Below are 13556 nucleotides of genomic sequence, written 5' to 3' on the forward strand. Positions count from 1 at the left end.
CCCTTTAAAGTGTGTGTTTGCCCAGTGCCCTGCACTGCATGCAACATCAACTTTGGAAGAAAATGCCCAAGCCTGGCTTCAGGAAGCACCCACAACTGCTGGCTGCAATCAGTCATATAGAAATATGTGCAGAAAGGTCTTTTAGTGGGATGGAAAAAGTGGGTGGGGGATCCCTAAAAGGCAACATTTTTCTATTAACTGTCTGAAAGTCTTTTCTTCTTTTCAGAGTCACCTGAGTAGAAAAGGGCATTAAAATTGCCATGGACATCAAGCATTAATTACCTTGAACAAGAGTGATTCTGGCTGTGGCGGTGTTTAAAGCCAACCAACTTAAACGTATGCCACAGTTTACTGGAGGAAAAGATTAATGGAACGCAATTAGGTTCCAGGTTGGTGACAAGCAAGCATTCAGAAAGAGAAGCTTCTGCAGGAAGACCACATGCCTACACAAGGGCAAGCAGGCACTGTCAGCTCTAAATGCAATGACAGCAAAAACAATTCAGACAGACAGAAAGAAAAAATACACTTTGTATTTTAATAGTGATGACTACGAGGGCATTAATGAGGGATTAAGAGGCCGCCTTACAAGTGCAAATTTGGAATGAGTCAAATTTGTTGTCTGTCTTTCAAATGTTGGCTCGCCTTTTTTCAGTACTTGCTTGTTATCTGCTGTGCGAAATTATCCCACGTCTTTTTGCACCACCCTTAAATGAAATGGGAAGGATTGTCTGTGCGTACCTGGTGTGGCAGGTAAATACATGCAAATGATCTGACAACAATACCAGCTCCTTATGCTGAGTAAGGAATCTTCGAATTTAAGCATTATAGTAAAACAGGGCCACTGTCGTGGGAAGCAATGAAGGTGAATTCCTCGGCTTTGCAAGTAATTATGAGCACCGTAAAAAAAATGGAGGAATCCAGCAGAGAAGCAATTTACAAGTTGGACTTAGAACATACTTCCCCTGCGCGTGGCAGGCTCCTACCTCTGGCCACACCCTACAGCTTGCACAGAATCGCTGCTTCATGTAGTGTGTTGGTGCAGAGCCCAGCCCCCCGTTTGCGACCCCTCACGGGGGGTGGTGAACCCAGAGGAGGAAGTCGTTTGCTCTGATCCCCCAGGGAACACGAGCCAGCGAGGAGGCGCTGTATCTACAACTCACAGTGAGTCAAACCACAGGCCTCCCAGAAGCAGGCACGCTCAAAGGCTGCATGATGACAAAGATCTATTCTTTTTGATAGGCAATATAAGGGTTTTATCAGCTCATTGTTCTGGAGTGTGTCCTTCTGTCCTTCTAATAGAAACTTATTAAGAAAGTTTGAACTATGTATAATATGATTTCGTATTACTACAAACATATATTTTTAACGCACTTGTTTTATCTTAACCTCTAAGCGCCTGATGTACCAAACACCCATGGCAAAATGTGGTTGCAACTTTTTTCGAATGGAAAATAATTTTGTGAACTGGCCTATGTAATCATGGATTTGTTCACAAAATTGCAAATCGCACTGGGTTACAATCTGACCTACCTCATCGGTATTGATGAGGTAGACTGCAAATTGCAGCTCACTTTGATTGGATGGTGTCACAGGGGTTGATGATTGCCTGCTGGGTTATTTTAGCCCCGGCCAATGCAATTGCAGCAGGGGCCCCTATTCCTGATTCATGGAAAGGTGCTATAGTTCTACGCGTATTCAAAAAAGGCGACCGTTCCTTACCATCTAATTATAGGTCTATAAGCCTGATAGATTACATACAGAAAGTGTTTGGTCGGTGCCTACATAACAAGATACAATATTGGATAGAAAATAATAATATTCTAAGCCCTTTTAAAGCTGGCTTCAGCACCAAGGTTTCAACTATTGACCATGTTTTTTGATTTATGTTAACATACTGGAGACCTGTATTGATCCGAGGTGGCAGCTTGTATGTCACCTTTGTCGACCTAAAATCGCTCTTTGATATGATATCTAGACCGAAACTGTGGAGTATTTTGGCTGATTTACACATGCCCCCCAGGATGTTATCTCTTTTAATACGCTTACCCGAAGGCAACTATGCACTTATAAGATGGGGAGGTGATCAAACTCAGTTGACAGAAAGGGGTCCAGTCTGCAAAGTTGTTCGACAGGGATGTGTGCTGGCACCCACCCTGTTTTCGCTTTTTATTAACGACATAGCTTCCATCTTGGCTGAATTGGAAGCAGACGCCCCATCGTTGGCAGGTTTTAAAGCTCCAATTCTTTTATTTGTCGATGACACCTTGTTGATTTCCAAGATCCCGTCAGGCCTCCAAAAACGTTTGGATCATTTTAGCAAATTTTGTGAGGATCGAGCCTTGGAAATTAACACTTCAGAGACTTAGGTGATGTCCTTCAGGCAGCATAAATCTTTTAAGAGCAAACTAATTCTGGGTGGCATTTCTCTTGAACAAGTCTATTCTTTTACATACCCAGGTGTTACTCTTTGCCGAGGGCATGTCATGGCAACCACACATTAGCAAGGCCACAACTAGGCAATACAATACTTAAGGAGTTTTTGACATCCTATTTTAAACCTGTTACTCCTTCATTTAAAATTTATGATGCCAAGGGTCTGGGCTCACCCTTGTACGGGGCTGAGCTGTGGGGATTTGCCAAACACGATGATATCTCGAAATACGAGAACAAGTTTCTTAGGAACCTGAATTTCCACCCATCTAGTACCACATTAATTCATTGTTTAGTGACCTAGGTGTTACAAGGACCACATATAAAATCAGCTACGGCCATTGTTGTATTTGAGACACTTGTGGACCACTCCCGAGCTAGCACAATATATTGACAGCCTGACGGATGTAATGAAGGCTGACCAATTCGCCGCAATTCCATGGCTTTCAAATATGAAGTCAGCCTTGCATTCATTAGGCTTTCATGATTTGTGGAATCAATGCAATACCTCTGTTTTTCCATGCAGAGATGAGTTCAAAATGAAATACCAGTCGCGTGTAGATGACTAGGACGTTCAGAAGTCAGCTACTGCTAAACTGGCAAGCGACCACATGGACATCAAGATACGGTGGGGGCAGGAATTATTCTGGGATGTACTAACAGTCTCACTGCATAGGATACCTTATTTCCAGATTCGTATAGGCACCCTGCCCCTTTGGTCATTCACTGCAGGTTGGAAGGGTGAAAGAGGTAGCTCATACCCTTCGTGTGACCATCAGATGGAAAGTGTTTCACACGTCATGTTTGCTTGTCCAGGTTATTCATGCCCCCTGCAAAAATGGATGGCATCGATATGTAGGTCACTCGGCACACAGAACCACCAAGATGCCCTCTGTATACTCAGATTAGACTCTTCCATACCACTGGTCATCTCTGTTGCAAAATGTTTGGGTGAAATGTGGGCCCTACGTAAGAAAGCCCTAGGTTGACCACCTACCTAATGATCCAACTCACAGTTTGTCTTATAGGTGCCCTACCTAGGTTATCTTTTGCAACACCCCATTTTTTTGTATATGTCCTATTTATATTTATCTACTCATAACTGAATATATATATATACCCCACATGTTTTTAGGAACATTGATCATCCCAACTCAGGCATTAGTAACTTTTCAATGCTTTTCGACCAAAATTTGGTTGTAAAACATTGATCCAGACCATAACAAATTGCTGCTTAGGAAGGATGCCCTAAACACACCTGTCTGAGTAGTGATTCATTATGGCTTTCTAAACGCATTTTGCGATTTGGTAACATGTTACTGAATTGCAAGATGTGTTAAGTACATTTAAAAAACCATTTAGTGGTCACAAATGTCGAGCCCTAAATGTATTTGCACATTATGCTGCAGCATATCATATACTGTGCCTAACCCAATTTGAAAATAATTACTTGCATATTTACAGTGCTTTCATTTGCAAGCTGGGACCTCATAGCACTATACGTAGACATCACAATTCCCTGGTGTCACAGCCAGAATTTGGTTGTCTTACACACATAGACATCATCAGTGATCACATTGACTAATGAAGCTTTCATAACATAAAGGAGTGCATTTTGCATTGGTTACTTTAACTTGCATTTATTTTTCATTATTAAGGTGTGTTTGTGGGTTATACTTATTTATGTGAAGGTGAAAGGCAAATAAAATAATTGTGCAATATTTTGTTCCTTTTAACCAGATATCACAGTTTCCATACTTGGTTTATGCACTTCAGCCCCTGGATGCCCTAAACATACTTTGTATGAGGCTGTCATTGAAGCCCCAAGTCACTTAACATGTCAAGAGGGATGTAATATGTGTAGTCATAAGCAGTGCAATTATGGGCACAAGTTATGGTTAGCTCAATGACCTAATACTGGTGAATATTAGTGTTTTTTTGTTTTAAATGTTAGCTTTTGTGTTATTTCAACACTTAACAATAACATCGCTTTAACCTTTGTTTTTTTTAATGAGTATATACACAAACGCACACAAGCACCATGACAGTGAAAATAAATGTAGTTCAATAACATATTATTTAGGCCAACTGTACTAATTAATGAACATTCTCACACTTATTACTGCAAATGTCCTATTCAAGGTTATTACCAGAGTATAATAACACTGTTTACTGCCTTACAGATTGCTACAGGCATGGGTCTCTTAAAAAATTATTTTACTTTACTGCATTAATTAACCCCTTGAATCTTAGTTTTGGTAGCATTTCTTAAAACAAATGCACATGAAAAAATACCATGACATAAACCATAATACACTATGTGTTCCCCTTGTTGAGGAAGGGGCATCATAAACCACTCATGACCTACTTGTCGAGGATTCGCCTCTCGCGGGTCATGGTCCCTCTCTACACTCAGCGATGGTAATAAACACCATATTACACTCTGCAAGTGGACAGGTCAAAGTGACATTTCAAATGATAAATCTCCAGCTAGGTCTTACATCTCAGCCCACTCCTAATTTCACAACATTTACTGGTGCCAAAGCAGATACATTAGTTCTACTTTCAATATAGCACACAGAAATTCCATGAAATAGCAACATTCAATTTTCCTTTATGAGAAAGTGTGTGCGTTTTTGTTTGGTAAACTGTTTAGCTAGCTGTTAACCATAGCTCCTTAAAGTGAGTTGGCAGGTTATACATATCCGGCATTCATACCAGTGGTATAGCAAAGGTGCCATGTGTCCTAATGCAAGCAAGGCAAAGGGCCCACTGTGCCATAATGCCGCAATAAAAACAGCTAAGATTGAGGTTAAGGTGTCCTTCACACTCCTGGTTCCACTGCAACTGCTGCACTGTTGAGAGCTACGTACCTAATGTGTACTCGTAACAGAAAATATTAGGCTTTGTGAATTACTATTAAAAAACACGTGATTTTGGTGTGGCGTTACTGAAGCCATTGAAATAGTTTTTAAATGTCCCCTCAAACTGTGATTTTTCCAAATATCTCTGTTCAAGGGCAAGTTTCAAACAGTTGAAATGACTCATAGCAGATTTAAAACCTTGGCAATACCGCAACCCATAATTACCAGTACCCCTGGTATCAATAATACTAAGGGGCATATTATCAAGGACGGCGTTAAAAATTATCACCGGTTTAATGGCAGAAAACTGCCGCTAAAGCGTCGATAATGGGCTTGATAATATGCCCTTGAGAATTCCAATAGAAGTCCATGTTCTGGTGTCAACATGGACTTCTATTGGAATTCTCCAGGGCATATTATCAAGCCCATTATCACCGCTTTAGCAGCAGTTTTCTGCCGCTAAACCGGCGATAATTTTAACGCCATCCTTGATAATATGCTCCTCAGTGTGGCATTACTGCCCTGCATTTAAATGGTGCCTTGATGTGGCAGCTATAATATATTACAAAAAATAGTATGAAAAAGCATCTCTAGATTTTCCTAAATGCTAAAAATAATTCAAATGGCAGAAATGCACTCCGGAATTGCTGATAACATCATTCAAGTTGTCTAAAACACTCCCTGAGTCCACATTTTCTTCTTTATCCTTTACAGGACTGTGTCTGGGATTTGTTGCATACTACAAAAACTTGTAATTGTGGGTAACATATTACTTAAAGTTTGCATTGGCGTATAAAAAAGAGATGTTTGCATTATAGAAAAAATGGACGAATCTGGTTCACATGCTGAAATGCTGAAAAGTTGCAGTGGAAATCTGTTTTTGTTCTGTGGTGTGTTCACCTGCTGTGTGTGATATATGATATTTATCACCATTGCTGAGTGTAGGCAGGGGCCATGACCCATGAGAGATGAAGCCTCAATGAGTAAGTCGTGAGCGGGTCATGATGCCTTTCCTCAACAAGGGGAATATTTGAACAAGTTACTTACCTTCAGTAACCTTTTTTCTGGTAGAGACTCTATCTAACCGCAGATTTCTCAGACTCCATGTAACCACAGATTCCTCGCCTTTTGAATATTCCTCAGCCATCAGACTGGATCCGGAAACCTTTTCAGCAGTGCCTCTACTCGCCAGTAGGTGGAGCCATGTGGCTGTGCACTGATGCTGTTTCACTCAGGAAATGACATGCAAGTCCATATAGGTGCCACTCTTGTGCACTTACATCATTTGCTTTCAAGATTTTCCGTGGCCCACCCTCCCCAGGTGCAGAGCCCCAACAACAAATTGACTTTGGCCAGTGTGCAGATTCCTAGAACTGAGATCTTATTAATAGGTTGAGCCCATTTCACCGAATAGGGAGGTTGAGAGAGTTGGTGAGGAATCTGAAGTTAGATAGAGCCTCTACCAGAATGAGTGTTACCGAAGGTAAGTAACTTGTTCTTCTGATAGAGATTTCTATCCGCAGATTCCACACCATTTGAATAGGTACCAGATCAGTCCCCATTAGGATCGGGCCTGTGAATCATCTTAAACCAAAAAGTTGCTTAGGACAGAGCTGGCGAAATGCCCCTCTCGACAGTAGTGCCTTGTGAACCTATCGAGCGACACTCATGTAGCCACCTGGCAGATGTTCATGTCAGGAACTCTGTGTGCCAAGGCAGTGGTTGAAGCTTTGGCCTTGCTGAAATGAGTGCTCAGCCCTACTGAAGGCTGCTATTGGGCCAATGTGTAGCATATCTTGATGCAGAGTACAATCCAAAAGGAGAAAGTCCTTTTTGTACAGCCTTTACTTTTTTCACCCCAGTGAACCCCAGAAAGAGCTGATCATCAATCCAGTGTTCTATGGTACGACTGACATAAAAACTCACTGCTCTTATGGGGTCCAAGTAATGGAGTCATGTATTTGTGGGGGCCATATTACATGAAGATTGCATTAGCGCATAAAACATTGATGTTTACATCATAGAAAAAAAGGACAAATTAGGTTTGGATGCTGAAAAGTTGTACTGGAAATCTATTTTCATTCTTTGGTGAGTCCACCTGCAAAGTGTAATATTCTATTTATTACCATTGTTGAATATGTGAAAGGGGTCATGACCCACAAGAGCTGAAGCTTCGAAGAATGGGTCTAGAGTGAATCATGAGGTCCCTTCCTCAACACGGAGAATACATAAACAAATTACTTACCTTCAGTATTGCTCTTTCTGGTAGATACTATCTAACTTTAGATTCCTCACCTTTTGAATATTCCCCTGCTGTCAGACTGGATCTGGAATATTTTCAGCAGTACCTCTGTGCACTGGTATGTGGCACTGTGCAGCTCTGCACTGACGCCATTCCGCTCCAAAAAGGACTTGCAGGGCCCGTATAGGCACTCCTCCCACACGGTCAGGTCAGCTCTTTTCTTTCCATGTCACCAGGCACCTCATCTTTTTGAGTCACTTTACCTCCAAAAATTTCTGTGTGCAAGTGAAATGTCAAGTCTGAATACAACAAGCTTTAAGCCATGTAAGGACTGTTGCAAGCAAATGTCTGTGACAGATCCTCATCTGGTGTGCCTGTGGTAGGTGTATAGCCATTACTCCAAGGCCTGCAATGACTGTGCATCATTGAATCTGAAGGCCATTCGAGACTGTAAGGTAAGAGGCACACAAGTCACCCCATCCTGGATTCCCCTTAGTGTCTAGTTTACAAAAATATACAGGTTTCCCTAGGTGCCGGCTGCTCCAGGACCCAAAATCCACAGGTAGACAAATTCTGAAAAATAAGTGCCTAGTGTGCTTTCTGCTGCCCTGGGGAGGGGGGAATCGGGGACTAGAAAGACTGGCTATTTTTTGGGGGGTGGGTCATTGGGATGCCCATTCTGGGACCCACGAGCACCGAAACAATGAAACTGAAACTACGTTTCAGTTTAATTTCCTATGCAATGACGTCAGCACGCCATGAGTGCTATTGTCATTGCATTGGAAATGCAAAAACAGCCTTGGGAGGTTGGAGAAACTCTTCCCCACTTCCCGAGGCCAAGAAAAAAAAGGAAACGCCTCTGTTGTCTGCAGAAGAGGGAATTAGTGCCCCTGTAGTCATGACGGAATGGTTCACAGCACTTCCGCCATGAGCATCGAAAGGGTTAAATATCCATCAAACTAATTTACTCACGATTTTCTGTGCTTCTGTATTAATATGTGTATCTAAAAAAAAATTCAGACATTATGCACTGAAGGGAGAAGAGAGGCAGACAAATGAAATTAAGGAGCCGGGAGCTTATAATGTAAGGGTGGACAGTAAAACTCTGTGGAGTGGGAAAACTCTGAGAACTCGGAGTTTACCGCCCATCTCTATTTCTCTCTCCCCCAGGCCTGCCACTGAGAAGAGGGCATCTTACGCAATGGTGCTGCATAAGGCAGTCGAAGTTCTTGACCTCCAGCTTCCCCCTTAGAGGTCAAAACCAATGTCTTGATGGAAGTGCTCCAGCTGGGGCAAGCATCCATTGAGTCCCTTCAATGAGACACTTACAGATACCCTCTTAGAGGCCTTGGCCAAACCTTGGTCTGGCCCCCGGGTCAGTCACCAAATTGCGAGATGCCACAGCTCTGCCCTGGGTGAACCTGCATTTTGTTTCTCAGATCCCGCCCCCTGAAGGTTTTGTGGTGCAGGCATCTACAAGTCAGATGAACCAAAATATCTTTCTGACTACTATCCCTGATAAGGAGTCCAAATGAGTAGAAATCTTTGGGAAGAGGGCATTTTCTTCCACCAGCTTGACCTCACGTTCATGAATGCCAGTTGCCTACTGGGTTGCTATTCCAATACTATTTGGGATTCGATGGTTCAAGTCCTCCCAGCTGTCCTGAAGACATATGGCCTGTCCTGACCCAGGCCATACAGTACAGTCATGATGAGGCAAGTTCTCAATTCACTGTGGCTTGGACATAATCTATTCGGTTGGCACCAGCGTTGCCATTCGCCAACACGCCTGGCTCCAGTCAACCAGTTTTTCAGGTGATATCTAATCATTCCTTATAGACATGCACTTTGACAGGACTTGCCTATTTGGGGACATGGCAAATTCTGCTCTGGGGTGCTTCAAGGAGAGCAGGGCTACAGCATTATGGCTTCGACAGTGGTACCCTATACAATCAACTAATCCAGCATCAGCGAGGTGCCCAGCAGTTTCACAGCTGAAGTCGCTGTGCCCATCTCTGCCACGGTCAAAGTTATCACGTCACATAGTCCACTGCCCCCTCGCAGCACAACCTGCCAAACCCCTTTAGCGTGTTCTCAGCGGATCACAGCCATCTGGTTGGAGGCATGATCCGACTATTCTTGCCAGGTTGACAGATCATAGCAGTGGACAGATGTGTCCTGTAGATAGCCTGAAATGTGTACAATTTACCCTTCATTACCACTCCACCGCACCTTCCACCATTCCCAGAGTGACTGCCGGAGGACCATCTGTCCTTATGGCAGGCAGTGTAAGCCCTTCTGGCCAAAGGAGCTATTGATAGGGTGCCTCCATCAGAAGTAGGCCATAGTTGTTATTCCTGGTACTTTCTAGTGCCAAAGAGGAACAGAGGCCTTCATCCTATTTTAGACCTGTGCCCTGACGCCTTTCTGTCCCAGGTAGCCCTAGGCGTAGGATTATGCTATGCTCGCATAGTTTGTGTAGTTTGCGCAACTCCGCACTACGCGAATTGCATGTAGCACAGTGCAAAAATGAGTAGAGTAGCGTAGCGGGCATTTTTTGCTTGCTCGCGGCCCTCAACGTCAAGTTAGCGACCACAAGCTAGCAAAATATCATCCCGGCAAGACTTTTTCCTTGTTCCCGATCAGCAACATCAAGTTGCCGATTGCAAAAGTGGAAAATAAACCTCCTGGCGAGATTCTCAACGCGGGGAGGTCAGGTTTCTCATTGCGAGTGGTCGCGTATGCTCGCGATGAGAAACTACCAGTCCGCGTTGCCGCTCGAGTACAAATCTACTCGAGCGGCAGAAAACGACCGCTTGCACTGTGCAAGATGCCGTTTGCAATGATTGCACAGTGCGGACAAGCATCCGGAACTGTGCAATCAGTGCGAACAGCATTTTGCACAGTGCACTACGCAGTTCGCGTAGCTACGCGTAGCTTGTGAAGTGCACTTCGCGTAGCTATGTGTAGCATTACTACGCGAACTACACCCAGGGTTAGTCCCAGGTCTTGGCTGCCCTCAACCCTGGCATAGATGCCAAGTTTTTCATGTTCACGTGTGATGTACTGCTCCACTCCAGACTTTTTCCTATGAATTCTGGGACTTGTAGCCCTGTTTTATAATGAAATAAACAAGACTACAAGTCCCAGGATTCACAGAAAAAATATGGACTGGTGCAGCACATCGCACATGGACCAGGTAAACTTGGCAGTGCTTCTCTGGAGACTGGATGGTGACATTAGATTGCAGGATGCCTATTTCCATATACTCATCCTGCAGGCCCATCTGCGCTACTTGTGGTTCGTAGTGTAACAGGACCAATTTCAGTTCACCGTGCTTGCCTTTGTTCTCACCAGCACACCTTGGGTGTTCCCAAAAATGATGGTGGTGGTAGCAGCACACATTTAGAGGTTGGGAGTCCCAGTCTTCCCCTATCACAACAACTCGCTATTGAAGGCAGCCTCTGCCCAGGCAGTCGCCACCCACTTCCAGACTATGGTAAACCTTCTATCATCTTTACGGTTCAATATCAATGTGCCAAAGTCCCACTTGACTGAATCTCAAATGCTTCTCTCCTTCTGAGCATTTCTGGCCATAGTTTAATGTCATGCTTTTCCCCTGGAAAGGAGAGGCCAGGACATTCAGGACGTGATCCAGATCTTTCCACCTCTGTCCTGGATTTCATTGAGGTCAACTCTAAGGCCGCAGGGACTGATGGCCTCCTACATCCTGCTGTTCAAGCATGCCAAGTGGCATATGCAGACTCTGCAGTGGGATCTGAAGTCTCAGTGGGCCCAACATCAATAGGCCTTCTCCGAACTTGTTCAGATTTCAGAGAAGAATGAAAAATATCTGCAGTGGGGATTGGTTGACTGTGGGTGGGTCAGCGGCAGACCCCTCTCCCTACCCCACCCAGAGTTGACAGGGCTGACCGATTAATCCCTCCTGGGTGGTAGTGGCATCTTCACCTCTGGGAGAGGTGAAGATCAGAGGCTGTGGTCTACGGCAGAGGCCCGACTCCATTTCAGCCTCCTGGATCTGTGGGCCATCCCCTTGGTGTTGAAAGCGTTCCTTCTGTCCATCAAAGGGAGACTGGTGCAGGTGCTTCCAGACAGCACCACAGCCATGTGGTACAGTAACAGGCCTGGTGGGTGGGGTCCTGGCTCCTGTGCCATGGAGGCACCACCCCTCTGGAAATGGCTGGGCCATCAAGGGATTTTCCTGGTGGTAAACCATCTGACATGATCTTTGAATGCCAGGATGGACGAGCTCAGCTGACAACGCCTGGCAGATCACACGTGGCAGTAACACCCAGAGGTGGAGCAAGGTCTCTTCTGCGAATGTGGAGAAAGTTGGCTAAGTCTAGTCGTCACCGCCGAGAACGTGCAAGCTCTGCAGTTCTAAGAGTGAGTTGGAGATTCCAAGATGTTGCTATATGGCTGTTACGGTCATTGTCGACATTGCTAAGTTAGCATGAGCTTTGCTGCCATGACACTGCTTTTGTGCACGTTACTACATGCTCTTTATTTTTCAAGACTCTGTTTATGCCTTTCACATGAGAACTGTCTGCTTTTCACGTTCTTTGCTAAGTTCCTGGAGTTTAGTCTGAACACAATGTGCAAGGTCGATAAACAATGCCCCTTGTTATTCTGTTCTGGTCAGTCCCTAGCACCTAGACAAAACATGCTAAACACAGCTGCAATGCTGGAGACTCGTGCTTTGATATCGCGGGGATGCATGTTGTTTTAACACACTCTTGGAGAGAGCCCCTTCCATGGAGAAAAGCTATGCTGTTCCTATGATGTAAACCTTCCATCTAGGCTTTAAGGTATGGAGTCTGCTGACAAAGCCCAGAGATCTTATTTTAATAAACTTCTTCCAGTCAAGGGGAGGGTGGTTAGGCCTTATAGTCCTTTTCCCACTGTCTTTATATAATGACATCCCCCTTCGTACTCTATGGAATTGTAACAATGCTAATGGTTCTGAGTTTATGCTGCTGGTAGTGGCTCGTATACTGCATTATACAGCACAATAGTTAAAATAAATATTTTAAACTATTACAGTGACTCTGCCAATTCTTATTGTGGACAAGTACGAGTGAGCGAGCGAAAGGGTATGTCTTGCTACCGCGATTTAAGCGAGATCGCGAGTGTTGTGTTCTGGGTTGTCTAATCATTTGTAGCTTCGTTATTTTGGAGAAGGAATGAGACATGTCTTGCTACCGCGATTCCTAAGAGAGTCGGGAGTGTTATGTTCTTGGTTGTCTAATCATTTGTAGCTTCTTGATTTTGGAGGAGAACAAATGAGACACTATAGCTAGTCAGTTTTGGGATTTTGGGCACTAAGGTGTTAGGTTGGTACACCCTTATACACCAAGGTCCTGTTTTCCTGCGCATAGGTCTGTGTAGATGCAGAATCCCCGCAACAATGTTTCTTGCTAAGAGACGCATTCCGCCTCAAGTGGAACTTGGGATTCTTGTATGCCATCCCGCTGTATCCTCTTCTGCCCAATCTCTGAAAAAGATCTGGACCTACAGGGTCCAAGCCCCTAGTGACTGCAGATTGGGCATGTAGAGTATGGTATCTCCTGGACTTGAGAATCTGTCCTCCAAACATAATGCCCCTCTGGGAGGACCTGCTAGTGAAGCAACGTGGCACGGTTCTGCACATGGGCCTTTGCAATATCCATCTTCATGTATGGAAATTGAGAGTCGACAGCTGAACACCTTCAACCTTCCCCTGCAGGTGGTGGATGTCATCTTGGCAGCCAGGTGTCCCTTGCCAATAACTGTATGAGCCTGTCTTTGGGACAAATTTGTGGTTTGGTGCAGCCTACAGTTGCTTGAACACCCTACAGGCCAAGATAGCTGACGTTCTATTCTTGATTTTGTCTCTCAACCACTTAGGCTTTTCTTTGGGCACAGTTGATTTCTCTTTTGTCTGTTTTGCAGTTGCCAAACTAGCCCTCATTGTTTAAATCACTGGTTGTGATGAGTTTTTTTAAGTGTCTCCAACATGT

This window comes from Triturus cristatus, chromosome 4_2 (genome assembly GCF_964204655.1).
Source record: "Triturus cristatus chromosome 4_2, aTriCri1.1, whole genome shotgun sequence".
Taxonomy (NCBI): Eukaryota; Metazoa; Chordata; class Amphibia; order Caudata; family Salamandridae; genus Triturus; species Triturus cristatus.